This window comes from Arachis duranensis, chromosome 10 (assembly GCF_000817695.3).
Source record: "Arachis duranensis cultivar V14167 chromosome 10, aradu.V14167.gnm2.J7QH, whole genome shotgun sequence".
NCBI classification, from domain to species: Eukaryota; Viridiplantae; Streptophyta; class Magnoliopsida; order Fabales; family Fabaceae; genus Arachis; species Arachis duranensis.
Genome location: NC_029781.3, coordinates 100,113,220 through 100,121,238, shown reverse-complemented (window position 1 = coordinate 100,121,238; position 8,019 = coordinate 100,113,220). Strand labels below are relative to the sequence as shown.

The following is an 8,019-nucleotide window of genomic DNA, read 5'->3' as shown; positions in this document are numbered from 1 at the left end:
ATGTTATTGCTATTAAAAATTTACAATTAAAAATAATTTTTATTATAGTGATATATTAATATACAAAATACACATTAAAAATAAATTAAACTATATATAAATTTAAAAGTTACGAATATAAATACATAAAAAAAATTTCTTTTACTAAACACAAAATAAGATGTTAATACAAGCACCACTTTAAAAAATTTTATCCAATCAAGCCAAGTTTTGTTATGACCTCTTAATGTAAAAAAAAGTAGGGTTGAACTCTTAAACTACTTCTCTTCACCAGTTTGCTAACTATATGGCCAAAAGAAGATATAACTTTCTTTGCTGGACATATATATTTGTAAGAGATAACATTTTTCAATCTAGATATCAAGCAACAGAATCTAGCAGCAAAGATTTCGGGTAGAAAAAGAGTATACACTCCCTAATAATGTGCATATCAAACTAGAGAGCTATTTTTGCAAACTTTAATTTTGATCAAGTATCAAGTATTAAAGTTTAGTTGGTAAAATTTTTATCTTTTAAAAATAACTTGTAAAAACTAATTTTTGAAATAGTTCTTTAAAAGTTATAGTATCTATATTTGATAAATTAAATTAAAAATAGTTTTTAATAAGTACATACAACAATAAATATTTTTAATAAAATAATTTTTAAAATTTAAAAATACTAAAACAAATATTAATGTAAAAATTAAATTTAGATATTAATTAATGTATGAGATTATATTAATTTTTTTTTTAATTTTAATAAGCACAAATCATCTTTTAAAAATTCTATCTTAAATATTTTTAAAAACACTATCTTTTAAAAACTGTAAATACAAATATATTATCTTTTTTATTTATATCAAACATAAAATAAAGAATTTGTACTCTTAAAAAACATAAATAATTTTTCAAAAAATTTTACCAAAGGAAACTGAGTATATAAGCATGTATATATCCAAAATGCGCAACCATGTCATAGTAGTCTCTTTTATTATTTCAGACTCATCCAGACAAAATAAGGACAATGACTAAAAACAGAAATATTTGATAAAAAAAATTAATTAAAAATAATCCGAATTTATTTTATTTAATTTTTATTAATTATTATAATAATTAATAAAAATTAAACAAGACAAGTTTTGAGGTTGATTTTTTGTTATATGGAAAAAAATAGTGTTTTTATTAAAAATTAGATTATTTGATATAATTACATATGAGTGGATTTTGTAAACGAAAAGTCAATACATGAAGACGTGTTGTAACACGTGAGAAGCTTGTTGGACACGTAGCAGTATCTTAGTCAACACATGGGGTGTGTTGGACAGGTGACAATATTCTAACTAACACGTAGGGGACGTGTTGCAATACGTGAAGGCGTGTTGCAACACGCGGAAGCGTGTCGAATCATTTTCACAATATTGTAATATACTTCAAATGTCAATATTGAATCAAAACACTATTTTTATTTCCATATCAAAAATAATTTCTGAAGTTTTGACAGTTTTTTTTATTGTAACATTATTGTACGAAGAGAATAAATACCCGAGTGTTAAAGCAGGAAGTGGTCTTTGGGGAGATTGCATTAGGGTTTGTTCTACCCAGCACTCTGGACCTTCAACCACCACTGTCTTCTCCTTATCTTTAATCTATCCATAAATATAATAAGAAAACACAAATTTTACATTCCTTTCTTGCATTGTCTATAATAAAAGGATTGAGTTCTAACTTCTATGTACCTCTTTTGTTATCGTGCTTTTGCGTTCCTGCAACGCCTTTGCCTGCCACATGATATTTATGCAATCTTGAGAGTGGGGACACTAGATATATATTAATTTAATAAAAACATTATTTTCTCTACATATATATATACAAGTGGTTGTTTTTTAAAATATGATAAATAATAATTAGTCATGTAAAATTTATTTTTTACATCAGCATTTAATTTTTTTTAAATATATATTATATCACCACTTTTACTATAATATCCTTTTAATTAAATAAAAATAAAAAATATTTTTTTATTTAATTTTATAAAAAGTCTTAAATATTCTTATTTTATTCGATTAGACAAAAATACTCTTTTAAATTAATTAAATTTTAGAATTTAACTAATCCTAATTTTATATTTTCAAATAATTTAAATAATAAAAGAAAAACAGATCTAAGAAACAAAAAAATCAAACTAAACTATTTTTTTTTGTTATTTTTCAATGTATAAAACTTTAAAAAAATATTTTTTTTGCTTAAATCTTTTATTTTTAATATTTTATTAATGTTCTTAAAATATTAATGATATTACACGTAGAAATATTTTTGTAATTAAATTTAATTAAATGAACTTAAACTCAATAAAAACCACTCACACAACGTACGTATATCCTTTTTTTTTATGTTTCTTCTTATTGACATAGTATATAAATTTTTTCACATAACACACAAATTTATTATATAACACAAAAATTTACATATATAATATAAGTTTTTGTTGCAAATTTATTTATTCTAGGCATATAATCCACCCAATTGTACATTATTACCTTTTTATGCAGCAACGAGATGGATTCTTTCATATTATTGTTCTGTATAAAAATAATATATAAATCACAAGTCAATAATTGGACAATGGACATCATTCAAAATGTTAAATCAATCATTCTTTTTTAGGTTCACCTTTTTTACTCTGATACGCTTTAAAGATGCTTCAAGCTGATGCTCTAAATTCTGAAGCTCTCTCAGGCTCAATGAATCAAGATCATTTCCCGCCAAGTTCCTTCATGCATTCAAGATTATATATCTAATAAGCCATTTATCATATTCATTCAATTTTCATAGAGCTGTTTTTGTTTTGAAACAATCTAACTTTCCATGTACAATAATCAACCTTTTCTAATTGAGGTTTGACTATGTCCACATTATATTAATCCTAGCTATTATAATTGGGTGGATGTATATAACTTCATCTTAAAAGCTAACCCATGAATTAAGAATAATGCTTAAATTTTTAAAAAGAATATCAAAAAGCTTCTCTAGAATTGATTTGATGTATTCCACCGTCATGTTTAATGAGTTTTTTATAATTAAGAAAAAATTAGCTTTTTTGTGCTTTTTTTATTGGGAGAAATAAATAAATATATATAGAATAATAAACTTTTAGTTTATCAATATTAATTAATTTTTTTTTATATAAAATTATTCTTTTAGTTCTTACGTTTTGGATGTTTTAAATTTTATTATTATAATGGTTTAAAATTTAGAATTTATAATTTAAAATTTAGTATTTAAAATTTTGATTTTAATCATTAGAATTTAAAATTTAGAATAACATGATATTTAAAAAAAATTAGCTGATATTAGCTAAAACTAATGATTTTGTAGTTGAGATATTAAATTCTACACTCTCTTTTATTGATAATATTGATCCTTGAAACAACCTACTATTTGACCAAAAAATTAACTTTCATATAAATCAACTGATTTAATTTTTATTTGATTTTATATGAAAAAAATAATAGAATAAAGGTTTACATCCAACCAAAATACTTAACCAAATATAATTAAATTGTTATAACAACTTTTTAAATTACGTGCCTCCTTCTTTTTCTCCTTCTCTTTCTCTCTTTTTTTCTCCTTCTCCTCCTCCTCGTCTTTCTTCTTCTTACACAAGTTTTTCCTCCTCCTCCTTCTTCCCCAATGTTGCGTCTTCTTCTTTTTCTTTTCTTTTTTGTTGTCGTCATCACCAATAACACCAACATTTTACTAACATCTATATTAGTTCTGATTTTCTCTGATGCTATCATTAAATAATTTTAATTTATTTTTTAGTTTATTTAGGTTCATTTGTTTATTAATTGAGGTTTACTTGATACTACTGATAAATATTGACCAAATTTTTTATTCTTTAAGTAATTTTTTAGCTGTTTGTTTAAATCTGAATCAAATTCAGTTCATTTATAAATTGAGTTAGGTTCACTTGATACTACTTTTAAGTATTCACCAAATCTGTTATTCCTTAAGAAATTTGGTTCATCTCTTAGTTTAATTGAGTTCATTTGCATGTAGAAATAAATTGAAATATGCTTTAATGTTTATCACTTTTTATTCAAATTTGAACCGAATTCTGTTCATTTGTGAATTGAGTTAGGTTCACTTGATACTACTTTTAAGTATTCACCAAATCTGTTATTCTTTAAGAAATTCGGTTCATCTTTTAGTTTAATTGAGCTTATTTGCATGCAGAAATGAATTGAAATTTGCTTTTCTTATTGATTGAATGTTTATCACTTTTTGTTCAAATTTGAACCGAATTCCGTTTATTTGTGAATTGAGTTAGGTTTACTTGATACTACTTTTAAGTATTCACCAAATCTGTTATTTCTTAAGAAATTTGGTTCATCGATCTTTTATAGTTTAATTGAGTTCATTTACATGCAGAAATGAAATGAAATGTGTTTTTCTTGCTAATTAAATGTTTGTCACTTTTTATTTAAATCTAAAATGAATTCGATTCATTTGTAAATTGAGTTAGGTTCACTTGATCTACTGTAAGTATTCACTATATCTGAACTAAATTCGGTTCATTTTTTTTATCCAAATAAACTTTAATTAAAAGGAGAAAAAGAAAAAATGCAACAATAACAGCAACAATAAAAGAATGATTATTGAGAAAAACACACGCGAAGAAGAAGTAATGTGAAAAAAAGAAAGAAGAAAGTGAAGAAGAAGAAGGAAGAACGTGAAGAAGAAGAATGAGGAATGCAAAGACAAAGAAAGAGAAAAGCGAACAAGAAAAAAAAAAGAACGTAAAAACAAAGACGAAGAAACGTTATTGAAATCGCATGTGTAATGAAAATAATTTTTGTTAAATTTAGACCTACTTAATTAACTTAAATACAAAAATATTTAGATGTGTAGTTGGACCGAATAATAATCTATCCAACTCTTCAAAAACTTTTGTCGTATAAATTGCTTTAATTTATAGACTTGATTATAATGTCTAATTGAACTAAAATCTAAACATTTTAGTTTTATCTTTAATTTAAATTTAGCTAATACTTATTTTTTGAACATTTACTAAACTATGTAATTTATTTTTATATTGAAAAATAATTAAAATGGTTTAAGTCTTCAATGAATTTATGGTTAACAAATAAAGAACATTATACATATTCTCTCCATTCTCAAATAAGTACGTAGTGTCTATTTTTAAACGTTTACTTAAGTTAAGAAAATAATTAAAATGTGTTAGAGTTATAAAAATTAAAATTAAAATTACAAAATTATCCTTTAGATTAATATAGTAGTAATTCTCTCCTTAATTACTTTATCCATTTATATATTATATCTCATCACTTATTTAATTTTAAGATTATTTAGAGTAAATAAAATAAGAAAAGTATAGGGTCAACTTTATTAAATTTTGGTCAGCATGTAATTAGCAAAAGAAAAATGAATAATCTCACACTATTAGATGAAATCTCACACCATTAAAAACATTATTAATGGCTACTTGATGGCTACAAATCACAAAAGTTGCTGGCCCCTAGCACTCCTCATAATAGTCTCGATATACATCCAAATCTTTTTGACAACTAAGTTCAATTAAGTTGGTCCAAATCCAACAAAAACCACTACACCTAGCATGTACACTCGTGTGCTTCACTAATGCAAATACATCCTTCTTCTTCTTCACATTCATTCTTCTTTTTTCGCGTTCCTCTTTCTTTTTCGCGTGTTTTCTCTCCATTGTCATTTTTTATTGCTTTTATTGTTGTTATGCATGCTTTTTCTTTTCTTTCTTTTCTTCTTAGTAATTTTGCAGCATTGATTTTCTTCTTTTTTTTAATTTTATTTCTCTTAAAAGAATAAAACAAGAAGAATTATAAGAAAATAAAATAAGAAGAAGAAGAAGCATCAGAAGATGAGAAGGAGGAAGAGGAAGAGTTTTGAATTATGTAGAACTTATCAGAATAAAAATACACCAAAATTCCTTAATAATAACACATAAATTTCTTAGTTTTTACACCTAAATTTTGCTACAAAGGTACAAAAATGTCTTCTTTAATGCTACATTTTTTTCTATTTCTTTTTTCTTTTAGTTGAATAAATATAGGTTAATTCTCTTCCTAGTAATTTTACAACATTATGTGTTTCTTCTTCTTTATTTGATTTTTTTTTTATTTTTGTTCTTATTAATAGAGTAAAACAAGAAGAAACTTGAGAAGGTAAAATAAGAAGGAAAAGATGAATAAAAAAAGAAGATGATGATGATGAAAAAGAAGAAGAAGAAGTAGAAGATGAAAAGGAGAAAGAGAAAGAGTTTTGAATTATGCAGAACTTATTAAAAAAATACACCGAAATTTTTTAAAAATAATATATAAATTTCTTAAATTTTATACCAAAATTTTGCTACAAAAGACAAAAATATTTTTTTAATGCTCTATTTTTTTCTTCTTTTTTCTTTATTTCTTTCTTTTTTTTTCTATTATACATATAAGAAAAAAAATGACGATGATGATAATAATGATAATGGAGGAGGAGCAAGTGGAGGAGAAAAAAGAAGGAGGAGATCGAAGAAATTTAAATGAGAAAAAAAAAGAGAAGAAGATGGAAGTGGTGGTAGTAACCATGACGATAATGAAAGAGAAAAATGATGAAAAAGGAGGAGATGAAGAAGACAACGATGAAGAAAATATAAAGAATGAAGAGAACACAGAGAAGAAAGAGAATGTAGTTATATATTTTCGCGCATTAACTCAAAAATTTGTTGGAAGTAGTGGTGCGTAGAAATGAATTAGGTTATAGTAATTTAGTTGGACTTAATTGATTAAATAAATTGGATGTTAAACTTTATTGATAAAATAATACTTATTATATTTGATTTCTTAATTAAGTGAACACTTATTTGTGGAAAAGTAAAATTTTATATGAAAACAAAAAGAGTAACTCTTTTTGACGACAAGTAATCATCTATTTACAAGTATCCTTAGTCAAATCTTTATTTTTATAACTACATAACATGCTCTTACATTTAAGGGTTTTGCTAACATTTGTTTTAAAAATGTTTGTTAAAAAAAAGTGCCATTAAAGAAAAAAATGAATTGCAAAATTTTCGAGCATAACCAATTTTAAAGAGTTTGAAATCATTTCGAAATCTTCGCCATTTAGCATTCTTCATGCTTTAAATAGGCAAAACCCTATTCTTAATTACTTGGCAATTGGCATAACACATAATAATGTTTGACGGACCAAAAAAATAAAAAATAAAAACAATCTAAATATATTTTATTTAGTATTTATTAGTTATTATTAGTAGATATCTTGCTTTGTTTGTGCTTGTTATAATTGTTATTTATTTACTGCAGTTAATTAATTAGCATTATTTGAAAAGGAATCTTTTGCTGTTAGGTTTAATTAGTGGTTTATTAGTTTGTTAGGCTCATATGTGTATATGTATATATTCTATCCCAAATTAATAGAGATGCAGCAGAAAATCATTTTTCAGTACCAATTCTAGTTCTAATAATTATCGTATCAATTAACATAAATGCTAATTAAATAAAACAAATTTATCTTTTTTTTATTTCTCTAACATTATCGATAAAGAAAAAATATAAGTAAATAATGAGAATACTAAATAATATAAACAATAAATATATTGAATGTTCAATTTAATAGGTATGCAGATAATTATGTTCATTGTTTTTAATTGGATGATTATTTCTTTTAATTCGATTTATTCATGTACAGTTAATAATAATTGGACGTTCAATTTACTAGGTGTGCAGATAATTATCCTAATGTTAAAGTTTATGAGATAATTTAAGATAGAGTATTTTTTACTTTATTGAATCAATTTTAGAATCTATTGTTCACATTATTTACAAAAATTATTGTCTATCTAACAAAACCGATCAAATAAATAACATTCGTCACATAACAACCAAAGTGTAACAATGGCGCTTATTATTACCAGGTATCACACCCATACCTTGTATTTCTCTCTAAGGCTTCAACTTTGCTCCTGAGTTTCAAACATTCC

General features: G+C 24.1%; 1 long non-coding RNA gene across 1 annotated transcript; it reads right to left on the bottom strand.

Moving 5' to 3' along the window:
* Positions 1-1,523: 1,523 nt before the first annotated feature.
* On the bottom strand, positions 1,524-8,019 carry LOC107471321 (uncharacterized). The gene is made up of 5 exons (XR_002369323.2): positions 7,969-8,019; positions 2,652-2,751; positions 2,519-2,560; positions 1,718-1,759; positions 1,524-1,627 (listed from the first exon to the last, which is right to left on the bottom strand). It is a non-coding gene; the product is annotated as an uncharacterized LOC107471321 (long non-coding RNA).